Genomic DNA, 18,988 nt, shown 5'->3' with positions numbered 1-18,988 from the left:
GAATTGTCTGTTCATTAAGTTTGTCCAACTTTCTATTGGAGTCCTAATTTTTTTCTTACCAATTTTTATGAGAATCCATATTAAATCTCTTATCATACTTATTGAAAATATTGCCCAGTTTGTTTCCTTTTCATTTTATTCCTATTGTGTACTTGCTTGATAGAAATTTCCTATTTTTGTGTTCTATATCTGTTATTTGCTCTCCTTATAATTTCTTATGTCAGATATCAAATTTTTGGAATTATGCCAACTTTCTGATACGTGCTTTACCGCCGTATGCATTTCTGGGACTTTTCTATGTTATTAGTTTTTTCAAAAGTAACTTAGATTTATTTATTAATTTTGCTTTTGTGCATTTTTTCTCCTTTCGTCCTATTTCTCAGGAGTCTCTCTGTTGCCTGTGACAGAAACCCAGTTTGAACTGGCATGAACCACCCTAAATTCTCATGAAAAAGATGCTTGAAAAATAAATAAAGAAAGAAAGAAATTAAAAGATGCTTGAGTGAGGGAAGTCCCTGGCAGTCCAGCGGTTAGGACTCTGTGCTCTCACTGCTGAGGGTCTAGGTTCGATCCCTGGTCGGGGAACTAAGATCCTGCAAGCTGCTCGGTGCAGCTGAAGGGAAAAAGTAAAGGTGCCTGAGTGGTCTATAGCTTTGAAGGAGAAGCTGGACCGTGAAGCAGGATGACTGCAGGTGAAGAAGGCTGGGGCAGGGAATGCTCTCTGCCACCCTCTGTCTCTTTTTCTCTTCACTCCCGGATCTTGGTACCTGTTCTTTCCCAGTGGCTAACATTTCTCTGTGCTGACGAGGACACAGGACCATGACCAGACACCTTGCAGCCCATCACCCAGGGTGTGGAAAGTCTCTGGGCACAGCAGCATGCAGAAGGCCCTACCGGCGCAGCCTTACAGAATCAAATTCCAGTTGGTCTTTCTGCATGAAGAAATTTCTTGACTGTCGATATTGAGAAGACTTTAAATTCACCATTTTTATTTATTTATTTATTTATTTTTTGCGGTACGCGGGCCTCTCACTGTTGTGGCCTCTCCCGCTGCGGAGCACAGGCTCCGGACGCACAGGCCCAGTGGCCACGGCTCACGGGCCCAGCCGCTCCGCGGCATGTGGGATCTTCCCGGACCGGGGCACGAACCCGTGTCCCCTGCATCGGCAGGCGGACTCTTCCACTGTGCCACCAGGGAAGCCCTTAAATTCACCATTTTAAAGCTGAGCCCTCCATGACCCAAGCCTCCTGAACATGAACCAGGCCTCAGACTGACCTCAAAGCTGAAAGCAGAGGTTCCATCCCTGAGCAGCCCTGGGGGCTTCATGATAACCCCCAGCCATATCCCACATTCTCCACAAATGACCACGGCCACCTGCCACAGGTGGAGAGAGGGCATTCCCCTGACCCCTGCTTCTAGAGAATTCCCACATCTGCCATTTATTCTCAGAAAGAGATCTGGATCCTTAAATCCGGACTCCTTGGTAAGTGGGCTGGAGTACAGGTTTCATTTGACCAAATCCAGACGTTTTGGATCAAGCTTTTCTCTATTATTATGATCAAGAGTAGGGAGACCAGGAAAACAGCATTCTTGACACAATTTCGCCTGCGTATCGCTGTCTGTTTATGCTATTTGCCACACAAATTCCCTAGGCTCAATTCTTCCTGAGCAAGTTGGCCCCAGCATCACAGGGTGCCACATTGCGGTACGTAATGATACATTTTAAGCCACATTTTTTAGAGGAGCAAGCTTTTCTCAACGTGGTGAAAACTTCTGTTTTCCCACTGCACATTAGTTAACTTTATTTGCATCATTTGGGGCTTTGGTTTCAGTCAGCACCATTAATAATTTACTCTTGGACTTAATGGTGCTGTCGAGGGGATGAAGGAGGTCCAGACGGTATGGACAGCTAAGGGCATCTGGTGTGAGTTGCCAAGTGCATTGCAGGGTAATAAATATATAACGAGCCAGGCCGCCTTGCATGCACTAAAAATGAACTCTAAGTTAAGTAAGAGAGGAGTTTCGGGGCTTCACTGGTGGCGCAGTGGTTGAGAGTCTGCCTGCCGATGCAGGGGTCACAGGTTCGTGCCCTGGTCCGGGAAGATCCCACATGCCGCGGAGCGGCTGGGCCCGTGAGCCATGGCCACTGAGCCTGCATGTCCAGAGCCTGTGCTCCACAACAGGAGAGGCCACAACAGTGAGAGGCCCAAGTACCCCCCGCAAAAAAAAAAAAAAAAAAAAGAGAGGCGTTTCCACTGTCCTGCCTCTGCTCTCTGGGGACCTCCCCAGCCGTGGAGCTGCTCAGACCCCACTTCTCAGAAGGAGCAAGGGGTGTGTGTCCACGGCCAGCCCCAGCGCCTGCAAACCCTGTGTTGTTTCAGAAACTCCGCTTCTCCATCAGTTATCTTCATCAGGAGAGATCCTTAGCCGCGTTCCGGATCGTGCGCCATGTGACAGGGCTCTGTTCTCCTCCACGTTTTCCCATCTCACGCATTTCGCTGGGCCTGGACTAAGCCATTCCAGGGCCGCTTGTGGATGTGAAATGGTTAAACAGTAAAAGCTCACAGGTCTGCAGCTATGGGCGATGGGGGTGAGTGTCTGCCCACTGGACCACATTCACAGTGGGGAAGGATTTGCTCTCCACACACTCAATCCAGAGGAGTCATAGCTGTTCACAGGTCACTCTACTCATGCCCAAGTAACAGAAAAGCTGCCAGAACATTCCAGAATGGGAGGAAAGTCTCTCCCAAAGATTTAGCAACAATCAAAGCCATTTGGAGTGGGTAACTGCAGTTAAAATGTGAGTATCCATCACTTGCAGAGAGAGAAACTGAGCATCTTTTTCAGTCAGGGTAAAAGACCCTATCCCAGAAAGATGGCCTCGTGAGGGTCAAGAATGAGCTGGGAGCAGGGGGCAGCCTGAGCAACACCCACGAAAGAAGTGGGCCTGATGATTCAAGACACCGGCCAAAAACAGGACCCAACTATTCCATGACTCCCAGCTGACAGCCTCCCCCCATCCCCTAACAGAGTGGGAGCAGTGGGTAGTATCAGACACTCTGCAAACTAGCTACAGTATTTTATACACGTGATTGGCATCTATAGCGATCCCCACTGGGTAGACCCCCAACCAGCCTTCACTCCGTATGCATACGCCGCATTGCAATACTTAATGATAACTTTCAAGCCACAGAAATCATAGAGAAAACTTACTTTAACAATAGTAGGGAGACAAGGAGCACAGCATTCTTTACAGAACTTTACTTGACTAGCACTGTCTGTGCTATTTCCTATAGCGTCCAGGATTTCCAAATTTTAAAAAAGGTAAAGCCAAAGAATTAGTGCTGGGTTGTTTTCTGCTATTTCAGTATACTTAGGTCATTTCATTGTATCCAACCCAGCCCTTCTCCCTTAGGTAGGAACCAAGGGGGCATTAGGCCTACCTCTCTCCCAAGAGGCTAACCCTGTTGGTTAGGGCGGAGATGGGTCATTTTCAAGGGTGGGCCCTGTTATGTGCTCAGGAGGAAGTGGTGGGTCTTCCTGCCTACATACACACAGGAGCCCAAGAACTGGAATTAGCCTCCATATTGAGTGAAGGACCCAACCTTGATTTATTCATCCAATAAACATTTATTGAGCACCTGCATGCATATAAAAGAGAAAAGCTTCAGGATCCTGTCCTTGAACACTGGTAACATAGCAGTGATCAAAACTGACTTGATTAAACCAAGGTCGGGGGTGGGAGGGTGCATATCCAAATGGCTCCATCCTGGAAGAACCCAGAGTGTCACAAAGGAGGCTTTCTGAAATGTACTCTTCCCATCACAAAGAGCAGAGTTTAAACACTTGTCTCTGAAGATGGAGAAAACACAAGAACAGCTGTGCAGAAGTCAACACATTATGTTCTTAAAGAATAACATGCTTAATTAAGTGCATGCCATGTGCCAGGTGCCCTTCTAATCCCTTTATGTGCCTATTTAATCAACTCGACCACACTGATTGAGGCCAGATTGTGTGCCAGGCATGCTTTTACATGCTTTAGAAACACTAATTCGTTTACCCCTCAAAGCCACCCTATGGAGAGGTACTATTATTATCCCCATTTTATAGAGGAGGACACTGAGACCCAGAGAGGCAAAGTAATTTGCTCAGGGACACACGGAAAAGAAGAGGAAGAGCCAGGACTGGAATTCAGGCAGACTCTCTGTGGACTCCATGCTCTTAACTATGGTGCCTCGTCCCAGGTGAGGGAGCAAGTGTCAGGCACAGAGCAGGAGGAGGCAGAAGCGGAGTGTCTGCTTCAGTGAGAGCCTGTCCCTGTTACCCGGTATATAAGCAGGAAGACCACGGTAGCACCTTCAGCTGGGCTGTGTGGACGAGGGGAGAGAAGAGAGTGTGAAAAGGAAAACTAAGTTCATACAAAACATATGTGAGTTCAAGTCTAACTTCACCAACTGACTAGCTGCTCTGAGCCTCAGTTTTACTCATCTGCAAAATGGGGATAATAATGTCTGCCTCCCAGAGGTGTGATGGGAATTCAGTGATGCATAAAACCTGTTCACACAGAGGTAGTGAGCAAAAAAACGTTAGTCACTTCTCATAAACCGGGTCCCTCCCTCATGAATGAAGATTTACTGTGGAGCCAGACAGGACCTTAAACTGCTCCCAGAGCATCTGCGGTGTCAGCAGAGATGCTGCTAATGGGTTCTAACAAGACACAAACATACAGGCCATTCATACATAGATGTAACCAGGTAACCCTCGAAGTCCCTTCTGCTTCAAACACTTGATGTGCTGGGAGTCGAGATTACCATAATTATGGTCGTTGCCAACACACAGATCAATACTTGTGGAAGAAAAATCACATTTACTTTGGGAAATTAAATGAAGACTCTCCTTGGGCAAACTTTCTTTGCCTTACATACACCCCATTAGCAGGAAATGAATATATTGCATGTAATACATACATATTTAAATACAAGTAGAAATCAATTATTCCTCAATTCTTTATATTTATTTATTTATTTTTGGCTGCATGGGGTCTTCGTTGCTGCGTGCAGGCTTTTTTTAGTTGTGGTGAGCCGGGGGCTACTCTTCTTTACGGTGCCTGGGCTTCTCATTGCGGGGGCTTGTCTTGTTGCGGAGCACGGGCTCTAGGCGCCCAGGCTTCAGTAGTTGTGGCACGTGGGTTCAGTAGTTGTGGCTCACGGGCTCTAGGGCGCAGGCTCAGTAGTTGTGGCACACTGGCTTAGTTCCTCCGCAGCATGTGGGATCTTCCTGGACCAGGGCTCAAACCCGTGTCCCCTGCATTGGCAGGCGGGTCTTAACCACTGTGCCACCAAGGAAGCCCCTATTCCTCAATTCTAATAAGTTTGGAAATAACACTTTTGGAAAAAAGTTATAGTGACATTAGAGGAAAGGGGAATTCTCTTTGTTTAATTGAAATTTTCATAAAATTAGGTAGAAGATTTGACACATTTTCAGATTTTCCAAATGGAATTGTTTTTCTTTTTTAGACAGAAAATTAGAAAATAACTATCCATACGTTGCTGATGTCCAAATAGCAACAAATATCATTAAATGACAATAGCAAGCAGCTCCTAATATTGTCTATAGATGCTGTAGCAGTCAATACAGAGGATTATATAAGTGAGATGTTTGGGAGAGGGGAAAAAAGAAAGGTGAGGCAATGGTGATACATTTTTCTAAACATTTTTCTAATCTGATTTTACAATGGCTCAATTACTCTCTTTTACACTTCATTTCCTCTGTGCCTCTAAATGTATACAGCTCATGAATGTGATCCACAACCCCTGGAATATCGCCTATCAACCTCCATACCTTAAACCCCAGCACCATGGGGCAGACCTCCTCCATCCTCTTTAATGGCTGGGCTGATCGATCTCATTAATTGGCAAGAGCTATTTATTTCTTTTCTAATAAATACTTCTTAATTCAATTAATCTTTTTCCTAGAGGACACGCTAAATCTAGAGATTGTGCTTTAATAGCAGAGGTACCATGATGCGGGAAGATTGCTATAATAGCAAATTCATTCTTTCCAGAACATTAGCCCAGAACTTCTAATAACCTCTCAGGAGCAATCGGGTTTGCACAGGAGCACAATGGCTAAGTCTCTGGCCCAATTTATTCTCTTACACAGATACCCACGCTAATTCACAAGCTTGAAATGTATCCGTTTTAAATTGGGAATTTAGAGGTCTTCTTGATAGAAAGCAGTAAAGTAGTACGCTCCAATTCCAGGCATGGCTAATGGAAATCTGATTCCTAACTGTTATTTAATTACTTGGATATTGTGTTTTTGGTTTCTGTGACCCATTACATACTATAACATCTTTATTTAAATGGCATCTCAGGTCATATTTTCAACAACCTATTAAAAAAATAACTGAGTTATCTATAATAAAGGAACTCATTTATTACTAACAGTTCTAAACTGAATAAATTCTTCTTTCCCTTTTAAATGGTCAACAAATTAAATAATCAACAAATGTTCCTGCATCATTTTAGAGGCAGGAGGACCACTGTGTGCCTCGCACTGGCTGGCCCTGGGCTTCTTTGCAAACACTGACGGAAAGAGAATTTACACCTCCTGTGCCTTCTCCTGTTCATTTCTTTATAGATCCAACTCCTGGTTCCTGCATTTTCTAATTATCCCCGACACTCATACTGAAAATGCCATTCCTGAAGCTTTCGGAGAAAAAGAAAACCTACTAAATTTACAGATAAGAGAATTCCACATAAGAAAAACTTGCATTGAGGTAGCAGAGGGGTTGAAGACGTTTCAGTAAAATGAAGGGTCCAGCTCACTCCTGCGGAACAAAAGGAGACAGAAATTCTCTGGTGTCTTGATAATAGACCAGGATTACAGAGCGTGATTCAGGCTCACAGCTAGGATCACCCCAGCCTCAGGAGTGACTCACTCCCTTCACCCCCCACCTCTCTGGAATCTCTCTTCCTTATTCTCCAAGGTCCAAGGCATCAAGTCTTCTACGTGGGGGAGCTAGAAAGCATGGGTGTGTTTGTTTCATTAAACAAAGACACATCCTTTTCTGAAAAAAAAATACCAATTTTAAAAAGCCCTTTTTAGATTCTGTTATATGAGAAATGTCAAAACTTGGGAAACAAAATCCTTAAATGTACATCAGCAGGGAAACGAATAGATCAAAAATGACGTGTCTGCATTACAGACTAATATGCATTTTAAAAAAGAATGAAGTACAACTGAATGTTAGAAGTTGGAAAATTATTCACGACATGTTCAATTTTTCTTAAGTATTGAGTAGACACAAAATTATTAATATACATAAAGTACAATGAATAGCTAACTAACAGCCATGAACCCACTTGGTGCATTAGGAAAACCAAGTATATCGTTACTTTGAGGTCCCCCTTCCTAATCTCATCTCCTTCTGTCCTATGTTCTTTAGAAAATTATTCTTATTTCTCACCATCTATAAATAATATGTTTGGTTTTTATGTCTTTGGACTTTACAGGAATAGAAATTTACCTTTTATCTTCTTTGTGACTTGCTTTTCCCATTCAAGAAGAAGTTCATGACATTCATTCATATTGATGTGTGATGAACAGTTAGTTCATTTTAACTGCTATGCAGTACCCCCAGTTTTTAAAAATATTCACTTGCCAGTGGACCTTCTGGTTTCTTACAGTTTTGTTTTTACAAAGAGTGCTACTTTATATTCTTGAATATTTTAGTTTTTCCAATCTGGTGATATGATAATATGATTTTAACTTGCATTTACCTAATTACTAATGAGGTTGAACATCTTTTCATCTGTTCAGTCATTTACGTTCTCTTTTGTAAGTGCCTGTTCAAGCCTTCTGTCATTTTGCTATTGCTTTATAATCGACTTTTAAATTCTGATTTGTAGGAGTTATTCATGTATTCTGAAAATGAGTAGTACATGTTCTTTACAGATTCTGGAAATGACTACGATATGTATGTACTTGTGAGAGAATCCCTCAGTTTGGAGCTTGTCTTTTCATTTTCTTTATAGAAGTTTTTAATATTTTCTTTTTTAAAATGTGCTTTTTGTGTCAAAACTTTCCTTACCTCAAGATCATGAAGAGTTTTTTCTATATTTTCTTCTGAAATAAGTTTTTTACTTCACAATTTGGTCTTTAATGTCTTCATTTTAAAGGAATGGATTGAGGAAAGGGTTAACTTTCATTTTTTTCCTTCTGTAGATAACGAATTATCCTCTAATTATGACTTACTGAAAAAACTTTCCTTCTCCATCATTTGCAATTTTAGCTCCATTATAAATTGTTTCCATGTATGTATGAGTCTATTTCTAGGCTTTCTGTTCTGTTCCATTGATCCACTTGTCTATTTCTGTACTAAGACCAGACCATAGTAGTCACTATGTTATTCATAATAATTCTTGTTAGCTGATCAGGAAAATAGTCCCGCATTTTGAATCAGGATTTTCTTAGCTACTCTTAACTTGTGGATCCCTTCCACATAAATCCTAGAATTATCTTTTTGAATTCCTTAAAAAGGTAGAGATTTGACTGACATTGAATTGAACTCCTCAATCAATCTGGAAAATTGACATGTTTAAAATATTGAGTTATTCAATCCATGAACATGGTACATCTCTCTATTTATTTAAAAGTATGATGGTAAATTTAACTATTTTATTCCTGTGTGTGCAATTGTATTTCTATATTATGAGGCTATTTCTCAGTTTACAAGTTTATTACAAGAATTATTATATTTTTCTGACAATGATGTAATAACTCTTATTCTCTCATAATTCTCTTTACCTTAGAGTCTCTTTTGTATGATGGGAATATAGCTACACTTCTTTGTTTGTTTGCTTTGATCTCTATTTGGCTACTTTATCTTTTCTGATACTTTCATTTTCAATCCTTCTGAAATCTCTATCTTATATCTATTATTAAAAGCCTATAGCTTTGTTTATTTTTAAAATCCACCCTCAAAATCTAGTTTAATCTCAACTAGAGAATTTAGCCTATTCAAATTTATTTTAAGTAATGACATATTCTGATTTATTTCTATCATTTTGCATTTTCTGTGTATTCTGCCTTTTTTTTTTTTTTACTATTTTCTTGTTTCCTTTTGAATTGTGTTTTTTCTTTACTAATAGTTTGACAGTTACATACTTTATTCCTGTTTTTTTGTTTTTAGTGGTCACCATAGAAGTTTTAATATGAACACTTAACACATAAAGTTAATAAATATTTTTACCTCGATTCAGAAAATGTTAGGACCTGAGGCTCCTCAACTCCAGTCCTCTTCCTTCTGGTTTACACGCTATTGTTGTAGCTGGAGCCCAACAGAGCCTGGGGCCAATGCCTTAGAGTTTGTCTGGGCGATTTTTTCCTGAAGCTGAAGTTCATTTCCAAGATTTTCTGTTCTCCCAGGATCTTCCATCACCAGCTTTGGATGGAATCAGAGAGCTCATCCACAGGCTTTTGTGAAACCAGAGAAAGTGACAGGAGGAACACACTGCACTTGGATGCATCTTTACCAGGATGAAAATGACCAGGGAATATTCTCCTCATACCTTACCTGCCCCTGGCTAAATCCAATCCACCTGGGCTCAGAGTGCAGCAGTCAAAGGCTGTGTCTGTTAGCATCTTCTAGGTTTGGGGGCTCTATGTAGTTGTAAGAATATTCTAAAGTCCTTTGAAGAGAGGGGAACTCTGAGGCTCTTAGAGGAAGTGACTGAGGTCACCCAGGAGTCAGTTGGTAGGGCCAGAAATAGACTTCAGGTCTCACTCAGTTCAGACAAGACAGAATGTTCGCTTTGATGCTACCAGAGAGAGAGAGAGAAAGGCCAACAGACACCATATTTGTGAAGTCGATACAAGAGAATTATCCACTTAAGAACAGTTCTTTCTTCTCCCCTTCTACTCAAGCCCATCTGAAACTCCTCTGCTGACTGGTGTCACTATTAGGAATATTCCAGCTACAAGAAGTCCTGAATGGTAAGCACGGCAGCTGCCGTCCCCCACAGCTGCGACCACGTCTTCGTCTTGTGATTTCCGCAGTGCTCAGCCTGTGCCTCTTGGTTTCTCCTTGCCCTGCATGCTGAGTGTGAGAAAATTCTGTGTGGGAGACTTTGTCTTGAACCCTTGGGGTGTGTGCCACCGCCGGCCTTTCACTCCTGAGTACACTGGCATGAGGGACGGCTCTGAAACGGCGTCAAGACAACTTTAGGAAAGCACAGGGAGAAGGCACACTTCTGACTTGCCTCTCACCCAGCTCTGAAATCCCAAAGGCAGGGCTTCAAAGAGCAGAGAAACTCTGGAGAAGAGATTAGTCTTCACTTGGTTTCCTCCCCATGGGGCAGCTTGAGGCCCTACACGCCCTCCTCCTAAAAGAGACCAAGGCCACACAGCAAAATGAAGCTGTGCCTTCAGATTTTCTCCCTTTCCCAGAAATAAGAGGTTACAGAGAAAACACAAATGGAATCTAAATCTGGTAAGATTTGCAGAACCTCGAGGTTTCGCTGGATCAGGAACAGAGTAAAAATAGTCTCTCAGGATGAATCCTGGCCAGAAAAATAGAGACAAGTGAAGGGCAAGAAAGTGCATAGTAAAATTTCACTTTTTTCCAACTTCCTGTTTGGTTTCACTGTTTTTCTCTGGATCGGTCATTTCTCCCACCGCCTTCATGGTATTTCTGATGAGCCAACTAGGATACCAGAATCCAGGGGATTGCAGAGTGGGGAATTTTCACAGGTCTGCTCATAAAATCTGTGGCAAAGATGGATCCTGGATGTGGACCCTGTGCCACAGAGCCGGCCAGACCAATTCCTATGATGCAGGACCTCACCCCTCAGCACAAAATATGGCCACAAACAAGCCCTGAGGGAGACTCAAGAGGCCAAAGAGAAGGAAAAACCGAGGGTCACTTCATCACCAGACACTCCCAGCTGTCCCCGATGAGCAACTGCTCTCTTATTTCTGGAAACCTTCAGGATGGAGACATCCCTGCTCTCCTCGATGGCTACCTCCTCTCTGTCTGACACTTACGTTCATTTCCCTCAGGGCGATCCAGCCTGTTCTCACCCAGCTCCTCCTTCTCTCCTGATGCTCTTGTTATATTCTAGGGTCATGACTTAAAGATTCCATGTACCTGTCATTCTGGTCATAATAATCTGCTTTTAAAGGACTATCTCAAGAAATTCAACTGCCCAAGGTCAGCAAGCATGAGAATAACCCACACTCTGAGATTCTCTTTTAGGACAAGAAGTCAAGTTCCGTAGGTTGCAAGTAACAGAGACCCACTCAACCTGCCTTAAGTAAAAAGTGTGTTCTCATGTTCTTTTCTTTCTTTGTTTCTTTCCTCATAAGGAATAAGGGGTGTCTGTGATACCCAAAGTCAGAGAGGTCCCCCGGGGCTTATCAGAAGTTAGAACCAGGAGCAGGGAAGTCCCAACTGAGCACAGCCAGGAACCTCAACTGTTCCTTCCTCAGCAGCAGGTCTCGCCGTGTCTTCCCTCTTCCTCCCTGAGTGCCTCTTATTCCTATGAGTCTGCAAAATGCATTTCCTTGTTGAGGCATCTACATCAACAACTGAATAGAACTACCTCAACCTCAGGCTCATGACCTTCCTTGGATATCAATCAGCATGTCAAGTAACAATTCCAAGTTCCTGGGGAAGAAAATCTAACTGGCCCGTCTTAGGTTAGGAGACAAACCCTAGTCCAATAAATTGTGCCCAGAAAGAGGAGGGACTTATGGTTGAAATAAAGACATATTCCCACCTTGTATGGGTGAGACCCATGTGGGCTCCCACTACCCATCTGCTATGAGACTAGCAAATGACTTTCATAGGCTTAAAGTAATTAATAAGCTTTATCCAGGCCACTGTGTCTAAGAAAATGGCCGCTCTGGAACCTTGGAGGAGAGATGCACTTGCATTCTTCCCATATATTCTTTACTTTGTTAGGACTACACCTCAAGGGAGAGAAAATATTGAGTGGGCCTGAGCCCTCTCTGGGTATGACCAACGGGAGACCACATCCATCAGCTGGGCAGATGCAGTGGTAACATACCATGGGTTAGGTCACCGACGGATCAGTTATTAGTCGCACAGTCCCTGGGTGCAGGTTTAGTCCCAATATCAAGCCCATACCCAGCATGTGCTGCTGACCCCAAAAATGTGTATGCAGGACAGTAGGACAACCCACCCCCATTGCTTGGAAGAAAATCACAAAGCCCCAGTACTCTGGATCATCTTTGTTTGTAAAGGTGAAATTAAAACGTGCTTTGAGACTTAGAAGGTGGATGACCAAGAGAATATCAAACCGTAATTATGTCCAAGTTTCAATAACATCTTAAATCACCCAGTGCATTGTCTCAGTCTTTTGGAACTGCTACAACAAAATGCCAGTGACCGGGTAGCTAATAAACAATAGAAATTTACTTCTCACGGTTCTGGGGGCTGGAAGTTTGAGATCAGGGTGCCAGCACGGTTAGGTAAGGGCTTTCCTCCTGGTTGCAGGCTTCTCGCTGTGTCCTCACGTGGTGAAAGGGGCTGAGGATCTCTCTGGAGCTTCTTTTATGAGGGCACTAATCCCATATGTGTGGGATCCACCCTCATGGCTTAAGCACCTCCCAAAAGCCCCGCCTCCTAATACTATCACATTGGGCATTAGGAATTCACATATGAATTTTGGGGGGACACAAACACTTATAAAGAAGCCCCTGGTGTCCTTGGGGCTTTCAGTCTATTTATCTCCTCTTCATAGCATTGATCATCCAGAACGGCATTAGATTTCATGTTCGCCTTCCTCACTAAACACTGGGGCTGTTGAGTGAAGGCACCATAACTTACCATGTCATAGGCTTAGAGCCTGGTCCAAGACCTGGTATGTAGCAATAGATAGTTGACAGTAGATGGTTGGATAAATGATGTATGGAGGAAAAGATTTAAGAGTTGAAGGCTGAAAGAAAGGAAGGAATGGACTGAAAGGAAAGGAAGGAAGGAAGGAGAGAAGGAAGGAGGGAGGGAGTTCCATAGCAAACATGACATCAGAGTAAGCCTTGGTGTCATCTATCCTGTGGTTCAGCTTGGCAAGCAGGTGTGAGCAGCCTCCTGGACCAAACAAAACATCAACACAGTGCTGCTACTTGGCTTCACCCAAGAAGCTAACAAGCTTGAGCCCCAGGCTAAAAGTTCCAAGTGTCACGTTGCTTTGGGGGTTTCTCTTCCACTCCTGTGTACCTCTCTCCTCTACCCATTTCCTCTACTCCAACAGTGTCTTCCTCACATCAGACAGGGAGGACACTGCTATGGGCATTCGCTTTTGTGAGGGACTACGTTTCTGTGTAAACGTGCTCCAGCAGTTTTAGTCCAGTGGTACTTAACCTTCCTGGGTGGGTGCATCACAGGCCTATCAACATCCCAATAAAAGCTACCACTCCCTTTCTAGGAAAACGTACCCCTACTGCCCCTCAAATGCACAAACTCCGACACCATTCCAGGAAGCTTCTGGGGCTCACAGCCTTGAGATCTGTGGTCCAGGGCTACTGGACTCTGTGTTATTTGGCTCAGGATATTTTTTAATGTTAAACTTCTGCTCTCTCATTGGTAAAGTACCCAACTTAGAGGACTGTCAGGCACCAATAACCAGATGGGGAGAAAGATGCTTCGCTGATCTGAATCAGACCTCAAGGTGCAGGAAGGAAAGCCTTGTTGATCTTCCTGGTAATTGGGAGAAGATAAGGTACCAAGGATGGAAATGCCCTTCTCCCAACCCCTCGGCTCCCACCTGTCCTGCACACACATGCAAACACACACACACACACACACACACACACACACACACACACAAACACTGGTCATTGGACAAAAGTGCCAGAAGACTATCACCTCTGGGGAGCAGCCCCCATGGACGACTGATATGAGTCAATGGATCAGCTGCTCAGCTTCCTTCAGGTGGAACACCTAGGCATGCTCCCTTGTCTCCCAGAGGCCCCATTGGGTGCAGGTGCAGCTGCTCACAGTGTCACCTGTGCACTCATGCACCCGTGTTGGCCTCCTTCCCTCCCCAACTCACCTTCCAGCTCCGCCACCAGGGCCTCCTGGGATCATCTCCTGAGAAACTACCTGCACGTCAACCCTTGTTTCAGAGTCTGAATGAACACAACCTGACACAGGTGGTGGCCAGAAGTTTGAACAATCAGATACGATTCTGAGAGGGCTTTATAAGGTGGTCAATAGATTTCACCATCAGGTTCAGTATCTGGCCTCCTGGAAGAGAGGAGCAGGAAGCAGGTGAGGGTGTGGCTGTACCTGGGAAGTAGAGGAACAGAGGGTGTGAAGAGCTCACCTCCAGGCACCTGAGGGTGTGGCCCTGACAGGAAACGAGGTGGGTCTGTCACTCAAGCCACCCTGACGGAATACCCCAGGGTGGGGTGCTTACACAGCAGACCCTACTTCTCACAGTTCTGCAGGCTGAACATCCGAGATCAAGGTGCTCATAGATTCTGTCCTTGGTGAGAACCCTCTTCCTGGCTTGTCGATAGCCCTCCTCACTGTGTGCTCACACAGAGGGGAAATAGACAGGGGGTCACTCCTCTTTTTCTCCTAAGGGCACTAATCTCACCCTGAGGGTCCCACCCGTGTGACCTCCTTTAAACCTTACTACTTCCCAAAGGCTCCACCACTAAATACCATCACAGTGGGAAGTTAGGGCTTCAACAAAGGGATTTGTGGAGGATATGGATATTCAGTCCATGTCAAAGTGTATAACTGTTTTAGTTGAAAACTATACATTGTTTCAGTTAGCACTTAACCATGTTTCTCAGATGGCATTTGCTACCCAGTTTGTTGCTGTTGTTTGAAGTAGCTGTACTGCATCATCATATGTCTGATATGTGGAGCTCATTTTCCAGGGGGCAGCGGCCACTCTAGCCATGTGTATTTAGGGGAGGTGGGTCCTAGACTGCAGGAGCCCAGGAATTTAAGGGGAGGGAGGGAGCCCAGAACAACACCACCAAATGCCTCTTTGCAGACACCCTAGGAGACTCTTCCAGTCAGGATGCCACCTTTAAGCCCTTAGGGAGTGGCTCTCAAAAACCATCAGCATCAGTATTACCTGGGAACTTGTGAGACATGCAAATGAAGGGCTTCACCCTAGACCCACTGCAGCATGATTCTGAGTGGGCACCAGCAATCTATTCCAACAAGCTCTCAGGGTGAGGACACAGGTTCAAACTGGAGAGTCACTCCCCGAGGGGTGTGGCAGTCCTAGAAGGGCTGTCCTTGTAGGTATAATTTTCTAGCTTTGGGGGTTGTGGGGAGTTGAACACCTACCACCAGTATTTTTTTTTCAACATCTCACACCAGGCAGGTTTTCCTCAACCCTGATATCACCCAACAGGTGCTGGCATCAGTGGTCTGGACCCTTGTTGAAGAGTTATGAAGTCAAGAAAAGAAGCAGAACGTGTCCCAAGACTTGTGAGCAAAAGGCAAGTGGAGAAGCCAAAAATCTTTCTGCCAATCTGTCATCTCTGTGCAACTTCTGACCCTCCTCTTCCCCAACCACCATCTCCCACTTCCACACAAGTCTGGGATGGCCCTCAGTTCCTGAAGGGATTCTCATGCTTACTTTTAAAATCTTTTTGTTAATTCCCCCTTAATTCCTGTTGTTCCTGAGCCAAAACTGTTGATACACCATTTTGTCACCTACCCTGAGAATTCTAACACTATAAGTCTTGAGACCTAATTTTCTAGAGCAATCTACCCGTGGCATTCTAAATAGACGAATCACTTACAGCCTTCTTTTAAATAGCCCTTATTTTTTTATTGAAGCATAGTTGATTTACAATGTTTTGTTAGTTTCAGGTGTACAGAAAAATGATTCAGTTATATATATATATTCTTTCTCAGATTCTTTTCCATTATAGGTTATTACAGGATGTTGAATATAGTTCCTGTGCTATACAGTAGGTCCTTGTTGCTTATCTACTTTATATATAGAGGTGTGTATCTGTTAGTCCCAAACTGCTAATTTATCCCTCTCCCCACCCCAGCCTGGACCTTATTTTTTAAAGAAAAATTGAGCAGAAAGTACAGAGATGCCCTTTATACCTCCTGTCTCCACATACTCATACCCTTCCCGCGATCAACACCCCCAACAGATGGTACATTTTTTATAATCCATGAATCTACACTGACACATAAATATCACCCAAAGTCCATAGTTATATTAGGGTTCACTCGGTGTTGTATATTCTATGGATTTTGACAAATGTATTATGACATGTATCCACTATTATAGTGTCAGGGTAGTTTCACTGCCCTAAAATCCTCTGTACTCTGTCTATTCATCTCTCCCTGTCCCCTAACCCTTGGTAACCACTGTTTTTTTTTACTCTCTCCATATTTTTGCCTTTTCCAGAATGTCATATAGTTGGAAGCATACAGTATGTAACCTTTTCAGATTGGCTTCTTTTACTTTCTAACATATACTTAAGATTCCTCAGTGTCTTTATATGGCTTGATAACTTGTTTATTTCTAGTGCTGAGTAACATCCATGTCTGGATGGGCCACACTTTTCTAAACACTCACTTTTTGAAGGACATTTTGGTTACTTACAAGTTTTGCCAAATATGAATAGAACTGCTATACATACCCACATACAGGTTTTTGTGTGGACCTAAGTCTTCAACTCACTTGGGTAAATACCAAGGAACACACTGCTGGATCATATGGTAAGAGAATGTTTAGCTTTGTAAGAAACTTCCAAACTGTTCTACAAAGTGGCTGCACCATTTTGCATTCCCACCATCAATGGATGAGAGTTCCTGTTGCTCCACATTCCCGTCAGCACTAGGTGTTATCAGTGCTAGAGATTTTGGTCATTTAAATAGGTGTGTAGGTATATCTTATTGTTGCTTTAATTTGCAAATCCCTAATGACAAAATGTTGGGTATCTTTTCATATGTTTATTTGCCATCTGTATCTCTTTTTTTGGTGACATGTCTGTACTTCCATGCTTTTTATTCTAATGAGATTTCTGACAGCAAACTCTATAGGGATGTTTCTGCATGGAATTATTGTAATGCTGCCTTGCAACTTTTTATTTTGGATCAATTTTCTCCAAAACTAAAGTTGCATCCCCATTTTATAAAACTAACAACAAAATGAGCTCAAGTATTTGATTTGTCACTAGTAATATAGCTGGTCACTACTCTTATAGCCCATGAATTGATATTGTTAACCACATTATCATTTTTACAATCATCCTGAATCCTTTTTTTGTGTGTGTGTGTGTGGTACGGGGGCCTCTCACTGTTGTGGCCTCTCCCATTGCGGAGCAAAGGCTCCGGACGCGCAGGCTCAGCGGCCATGGCTCACGGGCCCAGCTGCTCCGCGGTATGCGGGATCTTCCTGGGCCGGGGCACGAACCCGTGTCCCCTGCATCGGCAGGCGGACTCTCAACCACTGTGCCACCAGGGAAGCCCGGGGAAGCACCTGAATCCTTTTTTAAAGTTGGCGACTACATTTTTTTCTCAATGAATAAGTAATGGTTCAGTACATAATGATTTGTAATTTCTTAAGTATCAGAAAATACAAACCATTGGATCCAATTGTACTGAATGAAATCACTTTTTACTTTCAAAAGTACTATTTAGTTGCTTTCTTTCCAATTATAGCATACATCTCATCTCTCTAACATAGAAAGCTTTAGCTTTTAGGTCACAGTTTTTTTGGGTTTTTTTGTTTTTTGTTTTTGTTTTTTTTGCGGTACGCATGCCTCTCACTGTTGTGGCCTCTCCCGCTGTGGAGCACAGGCTCTGGACACGCAGGCTCAGCAGCCACGGCTCACGGGCCCAGCTGCTCCGTGGCATGTGGGATCTTCCCGGACCGGGGCACGAATCCGTGTCCCCTGTATCGGCAGGCGTACTCTCAACCACTGCGCCACCAGCGAAGCCCAAGGTCACGGTGTTTTTTTACGACAACAGGTAAAACCCATGAAAAGCTTCCAACTTCTTAATTTTACACTAAAGTTTTATTTTCACCAACTAGATGAAGACCATGCACTTTTTGAAGAACAACAACAACAACAGAGGAAACAGACATTTTAATACAAAATTATTTCAGGGAAAGAAAATACATTTAAGTAAATAATCATGGGTGATAAAAACACACCAGAGTTCCTCTTACAGATAAATTTGAATATCCCAAAATGCAATGAAAATTGACATTAAGATAGACATTAATGCAGTCAACGAAAGAAAAAACAGATAAGTTGGACTTCAACAAAATTTTGTGCATCAGTAACTCAAGAACACTACCCAGAGAGTGAAAAGACAGCCCATAGAATGGACCAAAATATTTGCAAATCATGCATCCAACATGACTCTAGATACTAGAATATATCAACTCTAGTATACAGCCAGAATATCTAAAGTGTTCATAATATATAAAGAACACTTACAATTCAACAACAAAAACACACACAAGCCAATTAAAAAATGAGTAAAGGACTTGGATAGGCCTTCCCCCAAAGAAGATATACAAATGGCCACCAAATATATGAAAAGGTGCTCAATGTCACTAGTCATCAGGTCAATGCAAATTAAAACCACAATGAGATACCACTTCACAACCATTAAAATAGATATAATCCAAAAAACTGGAAATTCATGGGCATCAATGAGTATGTGGAGATACTGGAACACTTATACATTGCTGGTAGGAAGTTAAAATGGTGCAGCTGCTGTGGAAAAAAAATTAGTAATTCCTCAATAAGTTACACATAGAACTACCACATAACCCAGCAATTCCACTCCTAAGTCTATACCCAAAAGAATTCAAAACAGGTACAGTTTTCAAACAAAATCTTGTACACAAATGTTCATAGCAGCTCTGTTCACATTAACCAAAAGATACAAACAACCCAAATGTTCATCAACAGATGAATGGATAAACAAAATATCACACAGTGGGATGT

General features: G+C 43.1%; 1 protein-coding gene across 9 annotated transcripts in view; it reads left to right on the top strand.

The window, feature by feature from the left end:
- Positions 1-9,874: 9,874 nt before the first annotated feature.
- The window catches only part of IKZF1 (IKAROS family zinc finger 1), a 115,285-nt gene continuing 106,171 nt past the window's right edge, over positions 9,875-18,988 (top strand). For 2 of the 9 annotated variants that reach the window (XM_022593213.3, XM_022593208.3), the window contains exons 1-2: positions 9,876-10,000; positions 15,409-15,496. The gene's annotated coding sequence lies outside the window, so the exon portion shown is untranslated. Of the gene's footprint in view, positions 10,001-15,408; positions 15,497-18,988 lie in introns of all 9 variants that reach the window. The other 7 variants (XM_022593209.3, XM_022593203.3, XM_022593212.3 and 4 more) reach the window with 5 other exon arrangements.

This window comes from Delphinapterus leucas, chromosome 9, assembly GCF_059928025.1.
Source record: "Delphinapterus leucas isolate spDelLeu-1000000601 "Yukka" chromosome 9, BTC_Dleu_Yukka2, whole genome shotgun sequence".
Lineage (NCBI taxonomy): Eukaryota > Metazoa > Chordata > Mammalia > Artiodactyla > Monodontidae > Delphinapterus > Delphinapterus leucas.
This window is presented reverse-complemented; position numbering and strand designations above follow the sequence as displayed.